The sequence below is a fragment of the Vombatus ursinus genome, unplaced genomic scaffold (assembly GCF_900497805.2).
Source record: "Vombatus ursinus unplaced genomic scaffold, bare-nosed wombat genome assembly UNPS02014802.1, whole genome shotgun sequence".
NCBI lineage: Eukaryota > Metazoa > Chordata > Mammalia > Diprotodontia > Vombatidae > Vombatus > Vombatus ursinus.
The window spans coordinates 29808590-29834195 of NW_020954580.1; the positions used below are offsets into that span (position 1 = coordinate 29808590).

Genomic DNA, 25606 nt, shown 5'->3' on the forward strand with positions numbered 1-25606 from the left:
AGAATTCACAGATCACCTCCAGAAAAAAACCCAAGGCTGCAAACTTCAAGACACATAGCAGTGAAATTTAACAATTCAATTCAGAAATAACAAATTCTACAATCAAGTAGGAAAAACTTTCAAATAAAAAAAAAGACATTCAAATAATGCAAGACTATTCTGTACTCACTAGAAAATATAAAAGGGAACAAAATGTATTTCAAAGAACAACAGAGCTCAGGATGCCTGCAAATGTGAGCTTACCATACATGAAATAACCATTCATGAACTGACATTCAATAATAAAGAAGAATTAGAAATATCTTTAGAAAGAAAACTAGAACCGTAGAGACCATTTGCTTCCTGAACATCCCTAACAACAGAAATGCAGGGAGTGAATAAAATGCAACAGACAAGGAAAGAATACACAATGGCAGCAGAGACCAGTAAACGACTTTTCACAGGAGTGATGGCAGAAATCTGACAGAGGTAACAGTGAAAAGGTAGATGGGGGCATAACAGACAGAACATGGCAACAGCCTGCCTACAGGTGATTCAGTGTTTTGTTTTTAAATTATTGCTAGTGATGGAGACACTATGTCTCTAAGTCTCCAATTTCTTGCCCAAAGCTGTTTAATCTTTTTTTTTTCAGCAAAAGACAAGGTTTATTAGAACATCCGTCACATTGGGCAGACTCTTAAGGAGTCTGAACATTAGTGAGCTATTGGCTAGATTATAAGAATCTGACCAGTGACTAGATTACAAGAATCTGAGCAACTTAATGGAGACAAGATGGACCTCACATACAGAAAGACTGTGGGAGAAATCTAGGAGAGGCCAAGTAGTCTGTGGAGACTGTGAGGTAATAGAATGCCAGACACCAGGCCCACACGGCCAAAGAAGAATGGAGCCTAGCTAGGATTAAGGGTGGGAAGTGGCCAGGGCCATTGGGAGGTAAGACAATGGAGGGCTAGGATAGGTTAAGGGTAACAGAGAATTGGGAGAGTGGGCATAGCCACGATAAAAGGCCAGTTGATGGGCCTCAGGGAATGCCAGAGATTTGGCCATGTGGGAAAGTCCAGGATTTTTCCTTTCTGGGGTCCAGATCCCAACCCCATCATTCCCCCCTCAAAAGGGTCCCAAATTCTTTTGGGGTAAGGGGCGAAGGTCGTGGCTTCCAAAATTGCAAGGGAGTAGAGCTGTCCCTGCCTCGAGGGGGTCCCAAAGAGGAAGGTGACTGGAACTGAGCACAGACTGCATCCAAGGAACGAATGGGGGCGAGGGGAGACATTGGCTGGTACCTGCTGTTTGTTATCAATTATAGGCCTATAGTCTGCAAGAAACAAATCTGACAGAAAAGACTGCAGATCCCAGACATGACAGGATAAAACTTCATTAGCTCTGTTTGGATTCCGATAATTCAGTTTCCAACGATGCAGTATCAGATTCACCTCATAGCCAGACTCAGGAATAGCCAGGTGGGTATTCCTTTTCAAAGGAACACAATGGGGGAAATGAGCCAGGAGGATCCCATCTTAGACTGCAGAGAAGGATCCCACCTTAGACTGAAAAGCTGTTTAATCTTTAGCAATATTTTTGATAGCTTCTAGAAGTATCATTTGTGGCCTCAGAAATAACCATGGTTTGAAGATAATTGAAGGAAACACTCATTTTCAAAGGATTTTTGTTGCTGCTGTTCAGTCAACTTCAGTCATGTCTGACCCTTCGAAACCCCATTTGAGGATTTCTTAGCAAAGACACTGGAGTGGTTTGCCATTTCCTTCTCTCAATTCATTTTACAGATGAGGAACTGATGCAAAAGGATTAAGTGACTTGCCCAAGGTCACACAGCCAGTAAGTATCTGAGACCAGACTGGAACTCATGAAGATGAGTCTTCCCACTTCCAAGTCCGGTATTCTATCAGGTACACAACTTAGCTTTCCCTTTCAGAGGCTAGTGAAAATAAATATGTAATTCTTTTGTCTTATCCAAGTTAGTTCCCTCCCCTCTTGACTCTTGAAGTATATCTATGAAACCCTTGGAAGGTTTGTGAAACTGATATTAAGAACCTCAGTTCTAATTTCAAAGTCAGCACTCTTTCTACTACACCATGATCTGAAACATTCCTGGTATTATAATTGCATAGGGTTCCCCTCATCTGGGGATCTGGAGTTTTCTGCTTGACTCTTAAAGGGCTTTTTCATTGTGTTCAAGGACAAGTTAAAACACTTGAAGCCTCAATTTCCTCAATTAGAATGGGAATTATACTTGCACTACCTTCCCTACAGGACTGTAGTTAAGCATGGATGACTTTGTAAACCTTAATTTCATTATTTCAGTGATTGTGATTTTGTCAGTCATGGTCCAACTCCTCTCAGCCTCCAAACATAAATAAAGGAAGGAAGTTGCAGTCTATAGCTGTAGTCTGTATTTAGTAACTGGATAATAAAAAGTGTTCCTCCAACATAGTCTACCAGTTTCTTTGAGGACTTCTCTTTCCAGAGATTCCAGGTATTCTGTCATAACAGTTCCTGTCCTACAACTGGTAGAAGCCTTCCATTGATAATATTCCACCAAGCAGAGGCCCCTGGAGAGTAATGGTGGCCACAATAACCACTATGAACAATAAAGATGATGGCAGCAAGAGTTCTTCAGCTAAAGGAAAGAGGGAACTCGAGACCATTCAAAACCTTCAATTCCTTTTCACCATGTTATCAGTTGGAAAAATTAGACTATTTTCTTTATCTGCATAATGAATAAAAACTTCTCACAAAGTTGGTAGCAATATACAAATGACTACAAAGTATTTTCAAAAGGGCCAAATTCCTCCTTCCCCCGATACATACAGACACAGATACATCTAGAGGCATAGTCAAATGTATCATGCATCCCAAAAATAGCACATGTATTTTCTAAATAAACCGGGAGAAATTCAATTTTGCTATGGCTCTGTACAAAGTTCTATACTTACAGCAAAAAACATCAGATGCAAAAAAATGGTTTAATAACACCTTTTTTTTTTGGAGGGGGGGGCAGAGGAACAGGACACTCTAACCCCTAACTTTGATCTCACTGATACAGGAAACTCCTAGTCCCAATGCAGCAACTCCCTCTGCCAACACAACTCAACAATTAATTTTTTTATGTATAGTCAGAGAGTATCAAGATCACTGAGAGGTTAAGCAACTTGTTTGTGGTCATACAGAAAGGTTTTCTTGACTCTGTAGTTGGCCCTCTATCCCCCTGTGCACATTACTTCCCCACTAGCAATAAAAGACACAGAAATTTAGAGAGATTTCAAGTACTCATATATACCTATTGAATTAGCAAAAATAAATACAAATAACAAATTGCAATGGCATTCGGGATGAGAGAAGTGCACCTATATTGCTGGTGGCACTGTTGGTAACTTACTCTCTAGAGAGTAATCCAGCATTCATTCAATAAACATTTTTATTCAACACCCACTTTTACAAGGCACAGTAACTATTTTTTTAAGTTCTAATCTTTGCACAAGGAAAAAACTCAAAATGAAAAAAAAATTAAATTTATAAAGACATTCATAGTAGTAATATTTGTAATAGCAAAAAAACCTGGAACAACATTTCACAATGGTAGAATGGTAAAACAATTGGTATAGTAATATAATGAAATATCATAAAGCCATTAAAAATGACAAGTATGTCCATATGTGAAAAGATTTTCTTTTAAAATAACATTAAGTGAAAAAAATAGAATAAGATATACATGTTGACTGCAACTATGCATACGTATAATCTACAGACACACACATGGACATGCATATATATGCACATAGATACACAGATATATAAGAACATGAATAAGGATCAGAAGAGAATGAAGAATGGTAAGAGTACAGCAAAGTGTACATTAAGGAACACTGGGAAACAAACAGTAAATGATAAAAAATATGTAAGAAAATGCACTATTTTCAAGCATTTTAATTAAAAACATATATATATATATATTTTAACTAAGAAAACATAAATAAGTATAATAGCAGCTGATATTTATATAGTTACTTTATAGTTATTTATATAGAGTTACAGAGTACACAAAATAAGAACACCCCTTTTAGGTAAGCAGATCAAATATGTTTATTCCCACATTACAAACTAAGATACACCACAATGTAGTGAAGAGAATACTGAAATGTAATTGAAAAAAACCTAAGTTCAACAAAATCAGTTGTTATCTATAAAAGATGATAATTAGAGATACACAAGGTTGCTGTGAGAAAAGCACTTTATAAAATGTAAAAAATGTGTGCTACTATTAACTGGGGGTCAGAGTAGCTAAGTGACTTACCCCAAGGTCAGACAGCTAATAAATGGCACAGCTGGGACGCAAACCCAGTTCTTCTGACTTCAAGTCCAATGTTCTTTCCTCTGTACCATACTGCAAGGAAAAAGGGAAAAGGAAAGAATAGGCAAGCTGGAAGAAAAGTGAATTAATACAAATAATTTATCATATATCTACATGGGGATACAAACGCTATCTATTCCTAGAAACTGGCAGAAACACTTACATCCTTAGTACATTTAGGATACAGAAAAAGTTACAAATAATTACATTTCTTACTAAAAACATGTGAACAGAGATATAGACATATTTGATAATAATGAAGTCTTTCTAAAATGAAAAGGTCTAAGCTTCTAGACAGTGGAATGAACAGATGAATGCCCAGCTCCAATATCTAAAAACAAAAAAAGCACTTAACACGAGAAAATACAATCATAAACAATAAAACCCACTGATCCCATATACACTACACACATGTGAGAAGCTTGCTTCTCAAGCTTTAGCTACAGGTGTTTTCTGAACCTTCTGAGCAACAATGAAGGCACTCTCTCCTCCATCTTCTAACTGGGGAGAGATTTGAGCTTGCCCTGACTCATGACTGAGAAAGTAAGCTACTGGAATAAGAGAAACTCAGCAATTCCAAAAACATCTAGAACAGGAGGCATTTTTTTAAGGGAAGGAAAATATATAGCTAACAACTGCAATAACGTTCTTAGTAAGTTTCCATCCACCTGGAATCCACTTGGACCCAATCATACACATCTTTAACAAGAATAGTGTTGCAGGCAGGACTTTGACTAACCCCAGTGCCCTCTTAGTTGTTAAGTTCAATGTTGGGATGAAATGAGACATTCGTAAGTCACAGAAGAGAGGAGGTTCACTTAGTTCAAACACAGAAAGGATATACAGCAAGGATACAATGGTACTTAGTTTCTCTGGACATGCCCTACCTCATCTCAATCCAGAGGTCTGTCTGGTCAGTATATAATCATGGTACAGCAAGTTACATGGTCTTAGGCAACCACCAAGACTGAAAGGCACAGACTATATACTAGGCTAGGTTTTTTGTGCCCCTATGCCAAAAAGTTGCATCTGGGAAACTGGGGCCAATCATGTTATAAGGAAGGAGGGGTGAAAATCTTAGGGAAATGATCTGGGAAATATACTGTCCTACTCTCTGTTAAAAAAAAAAAAATCATGTCCTTTGAGTATCCAGATGCCTCACCTGCAAGTCCCCCTTCCTCAGGCACCCTGAGTCAAGAAAACAGTGGTCCTATCACAAATAGGTAATTGAAAATGAGCAGTCCTGGTATATGGACAGGAAAAAATAGATGCTACTAGGGCCACATGAAGCAGCTAGGTTGTACAGTTAATAGAGAGCTGGATGTGGGGTCAGGGATACCCAAGTTCAAATCCAGCTTCAGACACTTAACCAGCTGTGTGACCCTGGGTAAATCACTTAACCTCTGCTTCAGTTTCTTCAACTGGAAATGGGAATATAATAGCATCTACCTCCCAGGATTGTCGTGAGGACCAAATGAGATAGTATTTGTAAAGTGTTTAATGCAGTGCCTGGCATAGAGTAGGCATTATATAAATGATTATTCCTCTCCCTACTCCTTTCCCCTAGGGAATGAGACAAGCAGTGAGATGACCTGATCTAACACTATATGGAGAAAACAATGCCAAGACAGAAAGGCTAGATATGAACCCAGCCCCCTAAAAGACAAACTAAGCAGGAGATAAGGGGGAAAAAATGAAGCAATATAGAAAAGCAAACAATGAACAGATATTATGAAGCAAAGGAAAACAATTTCAAAATCTCAAAGGAAAAAGGAAAGGCAGAATATTCTGTAGAACCTCAGAAATAATAAAATGCATCAAGAAACCCTTAAAAAGTTCCTAAGAGAAACAAAAGATTTAAAAGAAAAAGTAAGAAGGGAAATTAGGGGAGAATTTAGGGTAAAAATCAAAGCTATCAATGAAGAAATCAGTAAGAAAAAAAGACAATTTAAAACACATGACAGAGAATACCTCTAAAAGGGAAAAGACTCTAAAAGAGAGAATGCGAAATTTAGAACTCAAAAAGCATAGAAATAAAGTTAATATGACAAAATAAAATATAATATTTGAAGAAAACACTAGTTTGAAACAAGACAAAGTGACAATGAATATATGAATGCTGAGATAATTCAAGAATCATATCGCTTTCCCAGAAAAACACAATGAACTAAATAATCTTGAATAATATCTTGCAGCAAATGTTATGTAAGAAAACAGAGCAGGAGTATTAAAAACAGAAGGCAAACTACAGGCCCAGCCCAATAGGGAGCAAGGAGTATTCCAACTCCCCCACCATGAACAGTCAATCACGGGTATTAGTAAAAGTGTTACTAGTGCTGGAAAGGGTAATATGAGAAGCTATGTCATCAGGAGGGAGCCAGATCTCAATGAGTACAAAAGGCTGTAAGGAAGGAGAAAGGAAAAGGTTTAAGATGAAAACCAGCTTGTTAACTATGGAGGAGGCATTCTAGAGAGCACAGTGGAAAGGGTGAATAGCTTTAAAATCGAAAGAGAACAAAAGAGCAGGTAGAGAGGGGACTGAAACCGGGGTTTGAACAATGACAAAAGAATCACTGGAATAAGAAGGGTATAAAGTGGTGGGAGTACATTAATCATTGAGGAATACGTTAAGTCAAACTTGTCCCAAGGAATTAGGCAGTAGTGTGTAGGTGGAAAAGCGGGGAGGGAGGGAGACAGGAAGTGGGAGGTGCAACTAGATACTCAAAAGGCATGATTTTTTTTCAAAAAATTGAGTAAGATAACATGTTTCCCAAATATCATAAAAGGTAAACTTAAAAATTATTACATAAAATTTTAAAGCTTTTGCATGAATCCAATTCAATAAATGTGCATTCATTAAATGCCGACTCTGTCTCCTAGGTTTGAAGGTCTAATCTGTGGGATTAAAGAGATGATTAGTCTCTCCTGCCCACGTCTCAACATTTAGAAGCAAATGTTCTCTAAGTGGATAGTTACGTGGAAAATATTATCAACTAGTTAGGAAAAGGCAAAAGCAAAAACCAACACATAACTCCCATAAACTACAGCAGGATTTATTGATAAATCGGCTAGGTAGAGCTTGGACAGTTAGTGAGCAAAGGGCTGAAAATACTATTAAGGCCCCTCAAATGTAAAGGAGGCTGAAGAGAGAAGAAAAGGTAGGGCAGAAATTCTCCTCCAATGCTACAGAGATGCTTGCTAACTCTAACCAAGTCATCAATACACCACTACAAGCACCAACATCTATGTAAGAACTGCAGGACAAATTCAACAACAATGCAATTTGAGGTTGGACCGTTCTCAGTTACATGGGGGAAAGCTCCCCTTCTTATATAGTTTATCAGTAATATCTTGCTTCAGCATTTGGCCTTGCATGTTGAATAGACAGAGTACATACATCTAGTAGCCAATTTCATGGATGGTCTTTCTGAATTCATGACAGCTCTCTGGAGCAACCTGGTCCTGCCATACATTCAACACCCTCAGAGGTCTTCTATACAGGCTGTTATTTGAACTAGAGGTCTACACTGGACTATTTATATCATAATGACCCTAAGAAAAACACATATTTGGTTACCTTTGTAGGTGACAATAATGTCCTGGTAGGAAGCCTGCACAGTATGGATACTAATAATTATCTAGAGAATGCCTCTGGAAGAAGTTACTATGTACTTGGGAGGGAAAGTCTCTTGCAATAAAATAAAATACAAAAAAGATAAAAAAAAAGTTTTACTTTCAGCATGCAAACCGTGAAACTCTTAAGTTATTTATATCAAAGAAAATTATTAACTCTTAATATGCAGTGAAAAAGATTACAATAAACTGCTGTTATAATTAACACAAACGTTTCTTTTGCTTAAGAAAGGAATCTCCCAAAGTAGAGGTTATACTTGCAGTTTCAGTAAAAATAAGTGACAAAAGAACCAAATCCCACACAGCAGCTAGCTCATTTACCCTTACTTCAACAGGTATAAATTTAAACATCACAGCACCTTGAATTATGAGGTGACCTAAGGCAATGGCCAGTAAAAAGGTGACCTAGGACACTACAATTAAGAAACTATGCAGGGCACTGAGGATACAAAATAAAAATTAAATCATTCCTACCCTCAAGAAGCTTAGATTTTACAGGAGAAATATAACACGTAAACACATACATAATGATTTACAAAGGAAAACCAACACAGTTAGAATGAGACAAATTGTAAAGTGCAAAAATCTTTGCTGAAGCAGCTCTGATAAAAGTCTAATATCTGATACAATGGGTTACTGTCAATACTACTCTGACTCCATTTTTACATCAACAATCACACCACCATGAAATCTGTTCAAATTTGTGAAAACACACCAACTCTGAGGAGTCTGTCACACTGCCCAAAATCAATTCAAGCAAAACCTAGCAATATAATGATAAAATGATTACTGGAGAGCAGAGAAAGGATATGAGATCTGCCTCAAGAGCAGTTTCATTTTGGAGAGGTTGTAGATTAACAGTTAAAATAGGTTCAATAATTCAAAGATCTCAGAGGTCTGGCTTTGTGCTTTTCAAAGATGTTGACAGTACTGATAAGGTCCTAGAATTTAAATAAAAAGGATTTCAAAAGACACAAACTTAGAAACTTATAAAAGGAAAAGAGCTCTCACAAAAAAAATCTGTGGGGTAGTCTAAGTCTAAATACAGCTAAAGAACCAATCAAGAATGTTTTATAGGGTTTAGAGAGGTTGGGAATATTGAATACAAAACCAAACAAAATAAGGGGACTTTTAAAAAATCATATATAGATGAAGAATTAGAAAAAATTGTTAGGAAGCTGATACCATAAAATTGGTTTTGGGAAGCATGAAATCAAACTGCAGTGCCCAAAGTGATATAACAGCAACAACAGAAAAAAGGAATAGACATAACAGCTGTCAGATGAAGTGATGCCAAAATTGAATTCAAAGCCAAAACTGAAACCAAGACTTTAATAACTATTCTGATCAAGGATATGGAAATTTAAAATAGTGCCTATGATGGTGACAAAATTACAGCAGCTATGATTATGTTGTTTATAACTATGGAAACTACAGAGATGAGACAAGGTTACACTGTCTACAGTGGTCAATAATGTGTGTAGAAACAACAGTATTCCAAAGAAGCAATTAAAAAAAAAAACTTGGAAAAAACAGCAACCTATCTTGCAGGATAGCACAGAATAGAAATTAAAATTTAGTTTAGCTTTCTTATTTCTATATTATCTTTTGCCATCTGTTATGACAAAGGTATTTTTTTCTATGCTCATACAACTTTCATTTGTATCATTTAATATGATCATAAATCTAGAACTGGATGGGACCACAAATGGATACAGGTTATGTGTGCTCCATTACTAAGTATCCCACAACCATGTTCAGAATGGGAGGAAAGCCCCTGAGCCTTTTGGGTGGATTCCCTTTGATGAACTTATGGAAGGGTATCTACAAGAATTACATTAGACAGAGAGATGTGTCTAAGTTGTGACCTTCTTCACTGAAGGGATTACCTACATTGATGAAATAACGGATCTTTTTTGAATTTCTGAGTAACGGATATTAAGATTGAGAAACACTGTAGTATTCTTGCCTAGAGGAACACTGGATCTTGATCTCTATTCTTTGTTCTTTTGTCCACTATAGCTTGATGCCTTTTCAACTGAAACATGAGTTTGTAGTTGGAGAAGGCAGGTTGGCAGTTTATCTTCTTTCAAAGTCATTCAACTCCTCTGGCATAGGAGTGGTAGTAACAGATTTTGCAAATGAACTAAGGTTGAAGTTTTAGTTTTATCTAATGGCTGGAAATGAAACAAAAAGGCCAAAGATCTCAAGTAATCCCAGTGGAAAATGGTTAGATTTATAGCCATTTACAGGCAATGGTGAGTGATGCTTTAGAGGAATAGGTGTTGCTTGTGACATGCCAAATATTGACTTTGATATTTATGATGAAAATGAGTACCTTTTTATGTTTTCTGCAGATTCTACATAGCTTCATGCCAGTGTTTAAATTTAAAGGCTGGTTTTAAAGTTACCTATAGGCAGCAACAGAAATGGAAATTTGGATCATTTGGACAAACTGACTTTAATTAAACAGATATACATTATGCTCCTAAGGTGTGTGTAAGGAGTATAAAAATGTAAGATTATTTTCTTATGATTCCAAATTTTTTTCCCTAACAGTTGAACTGCTTCACAGTTCCATCAGAAATTAGTACACTGGGCATTTCTGTCTTCCAATAACTTATTTTTTTGGGCACTGTGTGTTATTCTAGGAAAGAATGTGTTGAGTATTACTTACATTGTAAATGTGTTCTTGCAGAATTTTTAAATTTCTTTTTGTTTTCAAGTGGGAGATGGGTGTGTAGTCTTGTTAGGATTCTAAATTATACTTTTTTATGAAAAGTTTACTCCACACTTGGACCACTTTCCCTATCCTGCTATTGTTTCCATCAAAGTTCTATCCCTTTTCTCCATTCTAGCACATAGGCATCATGGAGTTCTTGAAAACTGAACTAATGGAACATGGGTGGTACAGTGGAAACAGCACCAGATTTGTAGTCAGGACCTGGCGACATTGAAAATGACTTTAACATCAAGACACAAAGGCAGAGTAGTTTATGATGCATGGTAGGCATTTAGCAAATGTTTGCTGATAGATTCATTATCTGTTCTCTGGTACCAAGACTAGTGATTATAATTAATCTGAGTTCAGCTACTTTTTCAGTGTGGTTGTTTACATTATTGTGATCATTGGGTCTCTTTGGCTTCCTTTATAAATTCAGAAAAAGTCTTCCCCTAGTTCTCTGAATTCCTCATTTCTGTCATTTCTCACAGCACAACAGAATTCCTTTATCATATCCATTATTATAAAAAAAATTTTTCAGCCATTCCCTAATTGATGGGCCCTCACTTTGTTTCCAGACGACATAAATATTTTGGTTTATGTGGGACTTTTTGTACTGTCTTTGGCCTCCTTGAGGTCAAAACTGGATCATTTTTCCACATGATCCAAACTGTTTTTCAGAACAGTTGGTCCATTTCAAAGCGTGTATTAGTGTTCTTGTCATTCCACAGCCCTTTCCAACGTTGAAGCAGTATTGTTCATAATCTTCCATCATTCATATCTGTAACATTTTGTAAATAAACAAATCCCAAATCTGTGATGCCCTTAACTACCATCTTTCTCTGCTTAACAATTAAGTCAAGTGTTCATTAAAGCACTTTTTGGGGCCACATCCACTAGAAGGCAAGCTCTTTGTAGGTAGGCCTTTTTTTCCCTAGCACTTGGCACAGAGCATAGCACATATTACACGCTTTGCTGACTAAGTACAGCACAGACTTATGTCAGCTAAATTTCTGTATAAAATTATTATAATTGGTATGCTTTCATTCACTCATAGCCATTTATTCACCATCAATTTGTTTAAATAGATCAGAATGAAGTTTTTTTTCCTTTTCATTTTTTTTTCCAGCTTAAAAGCTTTGATCTTTGTTCTAACAAGTCAACGGTCTATCTAAAGACTGCTGACTCAGGAATGAAACCTACATTTGTAATAACTCACTCCTTGTCAGTTAAAATATAATCCATTTCATTTTTTATGTTGGCATATGGTGCTCTGCCCTGATCAGCCCCTTCTCGATCTTTTCTTGAAGAAAATAATTATGATGAATAGGCAAAAGGCTCTTGTATAATCTGCAAATCTTTGGCCTCTCTCTTCTTTATTCCCGATTCATATTTTTAATTGTTTATTTCCATTCTCACCTTCAAATGGAAGTCAACTAATGCAAAGTGACATGAACTAAGAAAACAATTTCTAGAACTACAACACTGTAAAGGAAAACTATGAAAGATTTAAGAACTATGATCAATACAACAACTAATTATGATTCCAGAAAACTGACTCATGCTTCCCACTTCTTGGGAGAAAAATGATGGACCAGAGGTATAGAACAAGAATTATATCTTCAAACATAACCAATATGAACTTGAGTTTTTTGTGTATAACTATACTAATTATTACAAAGGAACACTGGAGAATGGGAGTAATAATAATGACACTAAAAAAAGTGAAAAGTATAAATGAATCATTTAAAAAATAAACAGAATAGACCAAAATTAAGTATAGAAGGGAACACAGGTAAGTAGGGCAGTGAAAGAACTACTATGTTAAAATATATCCCCCCAAAAAGAGCTGTACACAATGAAGAATCACAGAATTAACTACACAAAGTACAGAATTCTGTACTTTGTATAAGGAAATGTTCACAATGACATGTCAATTTATAATAAAAAGGAAAAAAATTAAAGGAACCAACAATAACAACAAAAAAGAAAAATTTAATGCCAAGTGGTCAGCCTCTGTACTTAGCTTGACAGAGTTTATTGCCACTATCTCCATCCGTTTTTGAGAGGAGATAGTAGTCAAGGAGCTGGTAGAGGTATGACTTGCCTGGTACATGCTCCCTCCTATTTCTCCCTCAGGGTACCTTGTTGTTTCCTATATATCCAATTTATTTGTTCTTAACACCTTAATATATTTCTTCTGCTACTATTCAGACCAGCACTCTCCCAGACTCCAGACTTTTGAACTATGTGCTAAAAGTTGATATGCAAGTCACTTGCTTGAAACAAAGAAAGGATTTAACCACAGAAAATATTATATGTTAATGTGGCACAATAAATAAGATTGCCAGGCTTAGAGTCAGGAAGACCTGATTTCAAATTTGGCCTCAGACACTTACTAGTTGTATGACCCTGGGCAAGTCAGTTAAACTGTTTGCCTCTGTTTCTTCATCGGTAAAATGGAAATAATAATAGCAACCATCTCCTAGGGTTGTTGTGGGAATCAAATGAAATAATAATTGTAACACACTTAACACAGTACCTGACACATAGTAACTGCTATAAAAATGTTAGGTTGTAGGTTTGTTTTTGTTAAGTGACATCCAATCTTTTCTTGCTACAACCATAAAATGGACACCAATAAAGCCTTGGGATCCTACAGAACTAAAGACATAGTTCCAATGTTTAAAAAAATGAAAAAAAAAACCAACATAAGAAAGTCTCATATTTACATCAAGTAACACACCTATAAATGAAAATGAGGAAAATCACATTTAGTTTTCCAATAGAAAGATCATCCTTGGTGGGGCTAATTTGCTGCCCAAGAGTCTGAATATAAACTTTTAATGGCAATGACGACAAATAGTATATAAAAATCAATAATAAATTATATGCCACCAGTTATACATAAAAATTGTTTAAACTAAATACGTATTTTTGCTTGTTTCAGAAGTTGGATCGGGAGTAAGAATAAAGTCAAAGGCTTATAGACTACTCATGCCTATATTTCATGAATACTTTCTTTAATGAGAAGGTATCAAACTCATGGTCTCCCAAGTGTGGCAGAACTAGATTAAAATGTAATTTGAAAATTTTAACAAAATACAAATACAATAAAACATAGATAATGTTAATTTGTGGTTTTCTAAGTCAATATACAGCTGCAGAGATCTGTTTCTATTTGAGTTTGACATCACTAACGTAGCTCTAAAGCAGTCTATACCTTTCCAACCTGTTCAACTCTTGTTCACGATAACCTATAAGTTCTCCATAGAGGGGCCCCAACTGGATGAAGGACTCTATAACCCAATGATCCTGAATTTTCATGGATACCAACGGAGGATGGTAATGGCCCATTAGTTATCACTCATTCTCACTACATGTCCAGATCACCTCCTTTTCCAGTCAGTCATGCTTCTCTGATGATATCCTTTTGTGCCACAGTGTACTCATGCTTTAAATGTGCTTTTTCCTTTTGGGTGACAACTTCAATTCTTTGGAGACTGTGGTATTCTATAACTGCTAGTCATACAGAATCAGTGAAGAAAAATGATTTTTTTTTAAAAAAATGAACTTTCTATTAAGCAAAAAGAATTAAAAATGGTCTTTCTCATCTATGTAAAATCTTTACGAGAATAATTTACATAGGTATTAAGGTTATCATCAATGAAAACATGAAGCGGGAACATGCAAGGCTTTCACAAACCAGGCAATGAGGTGCAGTGCAGAGTGGCAGGTCTGGAGTATGAGGACCTGGGGGTCCAGCTCAGCAGAGAGAACAGGTCACCAAACAACTTCAACAGAAGACATCAGCAGCTCTGAAGGGAAGCAAGAATAAGAAAAAATGGAGAAAAGTTCCAGCATGGATGCAGCCATTGGAGTTTGATTCACCTTGGCTAGGTAACCCTAGCCATATTCATATCGTACAAGTGTGCTCCCTGTGTGTCTCCCCCTTCCCACCGGCAATGTAGTTATTTGTGGGAAAGTATGATACTATATGTACTGGAAAAGTTTTCTCTGCACTACTTTTCTTAGCTATTTAATTATATGGTTTTGCTTTTGAGGAAAAATATTAAGACAAGTTCAAATCCCAGCTGTGCCACTTACTGCTTAGTCACAATGCCTTTGACCCCTCAGTTCTCTCATCTTTAAAAGGAGGAGATTAAACTAGATGACTTTTTACCCCCCAGGTTCAATTTTTTTTTTACTTTATTATTTATTTTTAACATTCTTTTCTTTTTAAATTGAGTTCCAAAATCTCTGCCTCCCTCTCACAACTTCCAACATCCAATGAGAAGGCAAGCAATATGATATCAATTACACATGTGAAATCATGCAAAACATATTTTCATATTAGCCATATTTCCAAAAAGAACAAGAAAAATAAGGAAAATTGAGAAAATCACACTTCAATTTACACTCAGAATTCATCAGTTCTCTCTCCAGAGATGAACAGCATTTTTTCATCAGGAGTTCTTTGGAATTTTTTGGATCATTGTATTAATCAGAGTAGCCAAGTCTTTTACAGTTGATCATCATTACAATATTGCTGTTACTGTGCACAATGATCTCCCAGTCCCTCTCACTTCACTTTGCATCAGTTCATATAGGTCTCTCTTTTTTGGGGGGGGGGGGTGAGGCAATTGGGGTTAAGTGACTTGCCCAGAGTCACACAGCTAGTGAGCGTTATGTGTCTGAGGCTGGCTTTGAACTCAAGTCCTCCTGACTCCAGGGCCATGCTCTATCCCACTGCACCACCTAGCTGTCCCTCTTCACTTAGGTCTTGCCAACGTTTTTCTGAAACCACCCCCCTCATTATTTCTTATATAACAACAGTACTCTGTCACAATCATATGCTACAACTTTGTTCAGCCATTCCCCAATGGATGAGCATTCCCTCAATTTCCAATTCTTTGCCACCACAAAAAGAGCAGCTACAAATATTTTTGTACATATAGGTGCTTTTGCTTTTTCTTTGATCTCTTTGGGATACTAACACAGACGTGGTACTGCTGGATCAAAAGCCTTTCTAGCCCTTTGGGATTAGTTCCAAATTGTAACCCAGAATGGCTGGACCACTTCACAACTCCACCAACAATTCATTAATGTACCTATTTTACTTCATCCTCTCCAGCATTTATCACTTCTAGTAAGTGTGACATAGTACTTCAGAGTTGTTTTAATTTGCCTTTCTCTATACAAAATTGATTAGAGCATTTTTAAATGACTATAGATAGCTTTGATTTCTTCTTGTGAAAACTGCCTATTCCTACCCTTTGACCATATGACCATTGATCAACTGGGAATATTTTAATTTTATAAATCTGACTCAGCTCCCTATATATTTGAAAAATGAGGCCTTAATCAGAGAAACTTGTTGTTAAATTTTTTGATTACTTCACCATCTGTGGTACCTTTTAACAAAACATTGTTTCCCTGATTGTCTCTTTTAATTAGGTCTATTTTTGCTGAGATCATGATTGCTACCCTTGTTTTTTTTTTTACTTCAGCCAATGCATATTAGATTCTGTCCCAGCCTTTTATTTTAACTATGTGTGCCTTTCTGTTTCAAGTGTGTCTCTTGTAAACAACATATTGTTGGATTTTAGTTTCTAATCCATTCTTCGGCTTCCATTTTATGGATGGGCTAATTCCATAAACATTCACAATTATGATTATTAAGTGAATATTTCCCTCCATCCTATTATCTTCTTTCTCTCTCTTGTCCCTCCTCAATAGTCTATTTTGCTTTAACCACTGCCTCCCTTAATCAACCCTCTCCTTTATCATCCCTCCATGTTCTCTGTTCCCCTTCCCCTCCTATTTCCCCTATTCACCAAGTTCCATTTCTATACACAACCTGAGTCTGGATAGTCTTACTTCTTAAACAAATTTTAAGGAGAATGAGGTTCAAGCATTGCCTGCCATACCCCCTCATTTGCTCCTCCTTTGTAAAAGCTCTTCCTTATGCACCTCTTTTATGTGACAAAATTTTCCCCATTCTATTTCTCCCCGTCTTCTCCCATTGCATCCTTCTTTCTCACTCCTTCATTTTTTCTGGCATGCATTCTAACACAACTGACTCACACCCATGCCTGGGTATATGTAACCTCCTCCTAACTGCCCCAATAAAGTTCTTAGGAGTTACATGTATCATCTTGCCATATAGGAATATAAATAGTTTAACTTTGCTGAGTCCTTTGTGATCACTCTTTCATGTTTATCTTTTTATGCTTCTCTTGAATCTTGTATTTGAAAGTCAAAATATTTGAAAGTCAAAATATTTGAAAGTCAAAAATTTTCTATTCAGCTCTGACCTTTTCATCAGGAATGACTGAAAGTCCTTTATTTCATTAAATATCCATTTTCACCCTGAAAAATTACATTCGATTTTGCTGAGTGATTCTTGGTTGTAATCCTATCTCCTTTGCTTTCCAGAATATCATATTCCAAGCCCTCTGCTCTTTTAACAGGGAAGCTGCTAAATCTTGTGTGATCCTGTCTGGGTTCCGTGATATTCGAATGGCTTCTTTCCAGCTGCTTGAAGTATTTTCTCTTTGACCCAGCAGCTCTGGAATTTGGCTATAATATTCTTGGGAGTTTTCATTTTAGGATCTCTTTCAGGACATGATCAGCAAATTCTTTCCATTTCTATTTTGCCCTATGGATCTAAGATATGAGGGCAGTTTTCCTTGATAATTTCTTGAAAGATAATGTCTAGGCTCTTTTTTTGACCATGGCTTTCAGGTAGTCCAATAATTCTTAAATCATCTCTCCTTGATCTATTTTCCAAGTCAGTTGTTTTTCCAATGAGATATTTCACATTTTCTTCTGTTTTTCCATTCCGTTAACTTTGATTGCTTCTTGATGTCTCACAGAGTCAGTAGCTTCTACTTGCCCAATTCTAATTTTTAAGCCATTTTTTTTTTTAAGGGAGAGTCTGTATCTCTTTTTTTTCATTTGGCAAATTCTTGCTTTTTAAGTTCTTTTCTTCAGTGAATTTTTATGCCTCTTTTACTATTAGGCCAATTCTGGTTTTTTAGGGTGTTTCTTTCTTCAGTATTTTTTGTGCTTTTCATAATTTTCTTGTATCACTCACATTTCTTTTCCCAATTTTTCCTCTACCACTCTTATCTCTTTAACTCTTCCAGGAATTCTTGTTGGCCTTGAATCCAATTAGCATTTTTCTTTGAGGTTTTTTTGGTAGCAGTTTTCACATCACTGTGTGCTTTGAGTTTATGTCTTGGTATATTCCCTGCCACCTTAATAGTTTTTAATGATCAAGTTCTTCTTTGTTGTTGTTGTTTGCTCATTTTTCCAGCCTATTTCTTGACTATGAACTTAATATTAAAACTGGATTCTCCACACCCAGGTGTAGGAAAGCACCATCCCAAGATTTAGGGTTTTTTGGTGCTGCTGTTTTCAGAGCTTATTCTAGAGGGGTCTCTACTTTCGTTGCTTCCAAGATGGCATGATCCTGGGAGAGGTATGGTCAAGCTTTCCTGGTCAAGCTCTGGTCTTTACCATAAAAAGACGGGCCCCAAGTCCTCTGCAGCCACAAGGGCTAGCATACCTCTCTGCTTTGGTACTATGACCAGGGCTCCTGCTCCCTTGTGACCAACCACCAGCACTTCTCTCCACCCTACAACTATGACCCAGAACCGCATAAGAGAATAGATTTGCCCATCAGCACCAGCTATACCCAGTGCTAGCAAAGGTTCCCCTATAATCTATTTCTGAGTAATTGTCTGACACCCTCACCATCTCTGGACTGAAGGCTCCTGAAGCTGCTGCTGCTGCTGCTGCTCCTAGTCACTGTTGCCGCTACCTCACAGGTGGCCTCCAGAGAAACCTCCACATCAGTTTTATAGATTTCTCCTGCCTACCTCTTAAGTTTTCTTATGCCAGAAAAATATCTTACCCTGACTTTTTGTTAGCTCTGTGGCTAGAAAATTTGAGTTGAGGCATTATTTTAAAGTAGTTTTGTGGGGAATACTGGGAGAGTTCAGCTGGGTCTGCCCCTAATCTGCCATCTTATAGATGACTTACTTCTAATATCACTTCTACCTCAAATTAAAATTCTATGATATTATACAAGAAACCACATCTTTACAGTCACACAATTGACTAAAAAAGTTTAGAGAAGATGAGGTCACATGATGCTTAACTTTTTTTAAAGGCATTTAATCCAGTAGAGGACAATGCTGTCTTAAAGTAATCCCTCTGAAGCACTGCTCATGCATATGTCAAAATCATTAAACTTAAGATTTATTCAAAGATACCTTTCTTAGTCTCCTTTGCTGGCTCATCATCTTATATCAGACCCCCTAACTGTAGGTCCTCCAAAAGGTTCTTTCTCAGGTCCTCTTTTCTTCTCCCTCTACACTTTTTCTCTTGGTATCAGTTAACCATGAGTTTATCTATCATCTCTCTGTAAATGATCCACAGAACCACATAGCCAGCCCCAGTGTCTCCCCTAAACTTCAGTCTGGCATCACCAATTGCCCACTGGACATTTCAAACCAGATGTCCTAGAGAAATCTTTAACCTAACCATGTTCAAAACTGAACTCATTCCTCCTAAACTATCCCCTCTTTCAAATTCCACATTTCTGCTGAAGGTATCAGCACCCTTTCATTTTCCCAGGTTCTTATCCTAACCTCAGCACTTCTTTAACTCCCCACTCTCACTTCCCTGCCATAACCAATCAGCTGCTCTATCTTGCCATTTCTTCCTCCAAAACACTTCTCACAACCAGACTTCCTTTCTTTTCACTCACAGAGCTACCACTTTCAGATCCTCTTTACCTCTCACCTAGGTCTACAGAGCCACTATAATGACCTCTTTGTTTTATGTCTGTGAACCATAAAAACATACAGTCTTCCAGTGCCTTGTGAGGAAATCAAATCACTTTCATTTGAATTGTCTTAGAAAGATTCTAAAGATCACCTGGCAAGATAAGGTATCAGATACAGAGGTCCTTTCTCAAACCAAACTGCCAACCATTCAAACTCTAGTGCAGAAAGCATAACTCTGATGGACTTCCCACATTGTTCAAATGCCAAACATATGTTTGCCTAAAAGACTATTTTACAGAGAAGTCACACAAGGCAAATGCTCATTCAGAAGAAATGATATAAGGACTTTCTCAAAGGCTCTCTGAAGAACTCTGGAATCAATTGTGTGACATGGGAGACACTGGCAAAGGACCACCCAACATGGCATGCCTGCATCAAAGAAGGAGCTGAGCTCTATGAGTGATTATATCCTAAAAGGGAAGACAACAAATAGGATCACAGGATAATAAAGCTAAAAAGGGTCCTAGAGGTAAGTCATCAAATCTAAACTCCTCATTTTACAGATGAGGAAAGTAAGGTCCAGAAAAATGAAAGGATTTCTCTAAGGTAGGAAAGTGGTGGCCAAGGAAGGGTATTTTGCTTTGGAAAGGTAAAAGGATGGTTACTAGAGCAGTTAGAGAGCAGACTAGCATACCCTTCCTAGTAGCAATTGATTTGACTGTAGTTCTAGAATTAGAAAGAGGAGAGGAAAGGTGGTAGGTACATACACAGCTGTAGGGGGTGACTTGGGAAAGGATATCTAGGACTACCTAGATGTAATGGACCACAGGAGGCACTCAGGATTCGGAGGGAAGAACCAGTGCTAGAGTTTCTGAGGTGAAACAGTTAAGTCCTCCAAGGTGTCATCTCTGTTTCTAGGGTACAGCACTTGTCAAGAAGATGGCCAGGAAGTAAAAAAAAGTGATTCTTTTCTAGTTTCAGTTGATTAATGAGATCAGAAGCCAAACTATAATATGGGAAGCTTTTTTTCTGAGTTTGCCTATGAAAAGGAAAAGAAATAGAGAACTACAGATTAAGGGGATTAAAGGTCAAATAAATGTTCTTTAGAGATGAGAGTGTTAAGAAAGCAATTTTAGTTAAATAAAAGGGTGACTATGAATAAATGACTATCTTCCAGAAAAGATGACGCACAAGTAGAAGGAAGGCACTGGAGAAAATGAAGAAAGAAGGTGGGATAATGAAAAGGGAACTGAAAGACAGAAAAGGGGAAAGATGGAGCTCATGATGGATGTACTTCATTTTCCTAAAGTAGAAGGTAGTATCCTCTGCTGAGAGAGAGAAGAGTGAATAGTCAGTAGATCTGAGGAAAAGAAGAAAAGATATGGAATGGCAATATGGAAAGATTTATAGGGTCAACTAGGGAAAATTAAAAATATTAGCTTACTGTAATCGTGGCCCGGTTAAGAGTAACATAAAATATTAGTTGGCACAGTCAGCAGGGTTATATGACTTTCTCTAATGGCAGTCAACAAGCATTTATTATGTGCCTTCTGTGCTACAGGCTGAGGATACAATGATTGGCAAAAACAGTCCCTGCCCTCAAGGAGTTCACAATCTAAAGCAATAACACAACTTGCAAGCAAACAACTAAGTACAAATAAGATAAAACCAGGATAAAACGGAGATAATCACAGGGAGAAAAGCACCAGTATTAAGGGAGACTAGGAAAGGCATGCAAATAGGAGTGAAAAAGGTAAAAAGTTAAACCATAGTTGAGGATTTTTATTGAGGCAAGAGCACCAACAGGCCAAGGGGGCATAAGATTGTGGATAGGGAACAGTATATACAGTATATAGTCTGAAGTAGTTACCTATAAAGTCAAGACTGAGTAGTAAAGAAAATGAGGCCAGGCTGGAAGTAGACCAGAAAAGGAGGGATGGAATGAAGGAGATGGCAGTGAAGACAAAGAATATATTTTGGAAGAGTAAAGTAAAACAAAGGGAAAGATAGGCTGGGAGCAAAAAGAATGATTTTGCAATTCTAGATCAAGTAGAGTTATAGGTGATGATGAAATCAAAGGTATGACCATTCTTGTGGTTGACATGGGGCAAAGGTACAATTCAGGCAAGGCTGAAGATTTAGGAAGACAGGTTGTCTGAGAGGACATCATACATATACAAACAAATCATCAAGTAAGAGAATGGGCTGAGTTAAAGAGGAGACTGAACCAGGGACTTAACTCCTTGAAAAAAGGAGGAAGAAATGAACTAGAGGTTTATAGATGATAACAAAAAGCTATTGATATAGATGAATAGAGTGAACCTTAAAGGAAGATCAATGACAATAAAACAGGAGTCTAGAGGAGGCAGAAAGGAACAAGAATCATGGCTACTCATCCTGGCCCAGTGTGTCAGGGGCATGACATATATACCCAGTTTTGAAGGAAGTGGTCAGAATACAGGAGTCTAAGGACCCAAATTTCCATGAATACAAGAAGATGGAAGGCATATGAGAGGACAAGGCTAAAGACAAAGTAAAATTTGTCAAAGACAGAAAAGAGGTTCCAAAAGGCACAATGGAAAGGGAAAAGAAGAGGACACAGGAGGAATTTTACAGATTTCAGAAAACAAAGTCCTCACAGGCCAAGTAACGTATCCAAAATTACACATCTAGTAAACTGCTTTATCTGATTAAAGCAAAGGTTCTTCACCTAGGATCCATAAACTTGATTTAACATATAGCATTTTGATAAATGACTTTCATAAAATGGGCATCTTTTGCTATCCTGTATATTTATTTTATTCATTAAAAAAAAATTACGTGAAAGGGTCCATAGATGCTATAACAAATCACCAAAGACTGCCATGACAAGTCAACAAGCATTTATTAAGTGCCTGCTATGTGCCAGGCACCATTAATCACTAGGAATACAAAGAAAGGTTGCAGACAGTATCTGATCTCAAGGAGTTCACAATCTAATGGAGAAGGCAGTAAGGTTAAAAAGGACCAAGAAAGGCTTCCTACAGAAGATGGGATTTTAGCTGAGACTTAAAGAAAGCCAGGGAATCAAAGAGGCAAAGGTGAGGAGATAGAGTTCCAGGCATGGGGAACAAACACTGAAAACACTTGGTTTCTGGAGACAGTATATATCACGTTTGAGGAACAGAAAGGAGGACAGTGTCACTGGATCACAAAGTGCAAGGAGAAAAGTTAGGAACTTTAAAGGCAAACAGAGGATTTTATAATTTGATTCTGGAGTACATAAGAGAAAGTCATTGGACTTTACTGAATAGTGGGGGGTGACATGGTCAGACCTGTGCTTAAGGAGGATCAGTTTGACAGCTGAGAGTGGAGGATGGACTGAAGTAGGAAGAGACTTGAGGCACAGAGATTAATTAGCAGGCTATTGCAACAGTCCAGGCACAAAATGATGAAGGCTTAAGGGGATGTTATGATATTCAAAGAGATATTATGAAGGTAGAATCATAGGTAGAAAGAACAGAACTCGGCAAATGATTGGATGGGGGGGAGGGGGAAATGAGAGAAAATGAAGAGTCAAGGATGACACCTGCTGAGAACCTAAGTGAATGGGATGATAGAGTACAGGAGACATTTTTTCTGACTCTCCTCCATGCCTGGAATTCTCTGCCTCCTCCTGTTCCACGTACTGACCTCCTACTGGCTTCCTTTAAGTTGCAAATAAAATCTTATCTTTTATTTTTACTACAAAACCTATCTTAATTCTAGTGCCTTCCAGTTCCCTTTACATAGCTTGCTTTGTATACATTTGACTTCCCCATTAGACAGTAAGCTATTTAAAGAGAGTTAACTATCTTTTGTCTCTTTCTTAGTCCACAGTATTTAGTACAGTGCCAAGCACAAAACACAATAAGCTCTCAATAAATGTTTATTAAATTATTTATTATTGATAAAATGTGTTAATTGATAAAAGATGCCCACTGAACATCCAGTTCAACACAAAAAAAGGTTAAGAACCACTGGATTAAAGTAATAATAATAATGACCTGATAATTTTATAGTCTCTGAAAGCACTTTACAAACATTATCTCATTTGAGCCTCACGACAGCCTTATGACAAAGAGAAAACAGGTATTATTATGATCACTGACAAATAAACCAGCCTCTCATTTGGTTTTCAAATTGTCCTCTTAAACTACATAACTCTAGTACACTCACCCGATGGCCCTCTTTAAAATCTAGCATAAAAATACATTTTTAAAAAGATTTTATTTTCAATATAACTTTGTGGTTTTATAGAGCACTATGAAAACACATGAAAATCAGTATCAACACAATAATCTTAATAAAGTACATCAAAGTATTACCCCTATTGCACAGTTAAAGAAGCTAACTGGGTAAAATTGTTAAGGAAATTGCCCAAGACTAAATATATGGCAAAGATGAATACAGAATTCAGGTTTTTTAAATACTGGGCTTGTAGTCCCTCATACTGAAATAGCTAACAATATCCAGGATTTCCTTCCTCTATTGCTATTTATTATTTTAATGAGCTCAAGAGGATAAATTACCAATAAAACAAATGACCTTTACATATCATCTTCCATAGTTTCATTTAATATTAGTAATAATTCTGAGAAGGTACATTTCACAGATCAGTAAATCAAGGCTCAGGAAGGGACTTGTCCATGGTCCTACAACTTATGTCAGGTATAGGATTTCCAACCCAGGTCTCACTGATTTTGTATCCAACTTTTTTTCACCAGTACATCATGCTGCCTCCCTCCTTACCAAGTAATGTCTAAAAGATTATATTCGACCCATAAATTTCAAACTAGAAGGGCCCTTAAGGGCGACCTAGTCAAATCCCACTCGTTCTATAAGAGAAACTGAGACCCAGTGAGGTTGTGATTTACTCAGTCATATAAATAAGTGTCAGAGGCAGAATATGAACCCAGGTCCTTAGCTCCAAGGCCAATGTCTTTCCACTGTACCACACTTGCTTCCATAGTGTGGGAGATATGCTTAAAAACCTGAAGGATACACCTCTTCCTTTCATTCTACAAAGGAAGACAGAAGAATTTCGTTTGGTTCTATGTAGTAGGTATAATAAAATAGCTTCAATGGCAAGGATTTCTGGAATATTGGAGAAGCTGACGTTTATACAAATGAGTCAGAATGTTCGACAGGAAAAACCAGATTAAAGTGTGTGCATTGTGGCTAGTGGGAGCAATCTACAGATATACTATTGACAGAAATGACAGCAACCAGGGCCACTTCTAGCACCGTCATGAACCCAGCCCCCCTCTTCCTCAGCGCAGGGCTCGGCCACAGAAGGATGCTCATTGGGGAGAAAACAGAAAGGTACCCACGCTCTGCGGCGGCATCCGCAGAGGCTGCTTGACTGCTCCAGGCAGGAGGAGCCTGCACAACAGGGCTCAGACCAGGTCCCCGGGGGTGGAAAGGGGAGGAGGGGGTGCCTGAAAGCACGAACCCCAAACGAAGAGGACCCCACGTTCTCAGAGCTCGGCCCCCTGGGTGGGTGTGGGGTGTGCGGGGACGGAGGGGGGGGAAGGGAAGATGGGGGGGAAGGGAAGATGGGGGAGGGGGCTTCCTCCAGCTGTGTCCAAGCTCCCCCCCTCCCAGAACAGCGCCCGCCCCCGCCCTCGCCCCCGCCCATCTGCAGCTCTTACCCCCCTCCCTCCTGCGGCAGACAGCCCGCGGAGAAACTCAGGAAGAGGCTGCGGCTACTGCCGCTGACGCTCTAACAGACTGCGGGACTGGCCCTGGAGGCGCGGAGGGAGAGGGGCTGGACTTGAGTCCAAGGCTGAGAGGGGGATGGGAGGGAGCGAGATCCCCTCTTCATCCTCCCCGCCCCTCCCCCTCCTTCATCCCTCACCTACCCTCGCCCGCCCCGCCCCGCCCCGGCCTCATGATTCCCAAGGCAGAGGGGCCAGCGCTGCGCTCACCTCGGGGCCGCGGCAGCCTCCACTGCTTCCAGACATGTCACCAGCCCCGACGACGACCAACGGCTCCCGCGGAGCGCCCCCACCCGCCCACCTTCCTTCCCTCCCCCCCTCCCTCCCCGCCCCCGTGGCCCGCCCCCGA

At 38.1% G+C, this 25606-nt stretch overlaps 1 protein-coding gene across 3 annotated transcripts in view; it reads right to left on the minus strand.

Annotated features, from left to right (window-relative positions):
• Positions 1–25546, minus strand: part of AKAP11 (A-kinase anchoring protein 11) — an 84239-nt gene extending 58693 nt beyond the window's left edge. For 2 of the 3 annotated variants that reach the window (XM_027873545.1, XM_027873543.1), the window contains exons 1-2: positions 25468–25546; positions 14428–14539 (exon numbers count right to left, since the gene is read on the minus strand). The gene's annotated coding sequence lies outside the window, so the exon portion shown is untranslated. Of the gene's footprint in view, positions 1–4309; positions 4351–14427; positions 14540–25467 lie in introns of those variants that run through there. The other variant, XM_027873544.1, reaches the window with a different exon arrangement.
• Between the last annotated feature and the right edge of the window lie 60 nt (positions 25547–25606).